The following is a 1,071-nucleotide window of genomic DNA, read 5'->3' on the forward strand; positions in this document are numbered from 1 at the left end:
ACTCCGCCCCATTAGAAGAGACCCAGTGCCACTGTCAAAGCGCATGACTTCACAGTCACTTTATAAAGGTCAAAAAGGTCAAGACCACATTTAACATTCTCTCAATCCTAATACATACAATTTTGTAATTACTCTGCTGACATAGATCTAATAAACTTGGATTAGACAGGGCAGGGCAGATTACATGGGCAGTGGTAGCGTAGTGGTTAAAGAAGACCCATAATCAGAAGATTATGGGTCTTCGAATCCTGAGCCGCCAAGGTACCACTGAGGTGCCACTGAGCAAAGCATCGTCCCCACACACTGCTCTCCTCTCTTCACTGCTCACCAAGGGTGATGGTTAAAGGCAGGAGACACATTTCGCTGTGTGCACTGTGTGCTGTGCTGTGTATCACAATGACAATCACTTCACTTTCACTTTCATGTAGGTTGAATTATGGTATGTGTGTAGGTATGTAGACTGTACAGTACAGTGCAGAACAAAAACCCAACCATCTTGCTCTAGTGATGAAGATCACAAACAGAGCAAGATCAATTTCACTCTAGCAATCATTCTGTTTATGTGTGCCGAGAATACGAGCTCCACAAATACTTCTTCTCTATTCATGTCCACTCTCAATCACTATCCTTAACCGCTTGGACCTAATGTTTAGGGTCGTGGCTGCCGGAGTCCATCCCAGGACACGGGGCGGAGGTTTGGGACACGCCCTGGGCAGGGTGTCAACTCAGCGCAGTGCACACACACACACACACAACATTCACTCATACACTCACACCTACTGTCAATTTAGACACACCAAATCCACCTAGTGTCTTCAGTGGGAAGAAACCGGATAACCTGGAGGAAACCCAACCATTCAATCTCTACACACACAATCTTGGAAGTGTCCGACGTTCTGCCATTCCTTTTATTTTACCTCCATTATTGTTTTTAGATGTAGGCTGTGTTAACAGAGATGCTGTAATATGGTTGTGATCAATTTCACTGTCAAAAACACTTTCAGAAAATAACCCCAAGCTGTCACTGGTCACAAGACAGGTAATTCCTGTCTTCGAACCTCTCTCAGTGTG

This window comes from Denticeps clupeoides, unplaced genomic scaffold (genome assembly GCF_900700375.1).
Source record: "Denticeps clupeoides unplaced genomic scaffold, fDenClu1.1, whole genome shotgun sequence".
Taxonomy (NCBI): Eukaryota; Metazoa; Chordata; class Actinopteri; order Clupeiformes; family Denticipitidae; genus Denticeps; species Denticeps clupeoides.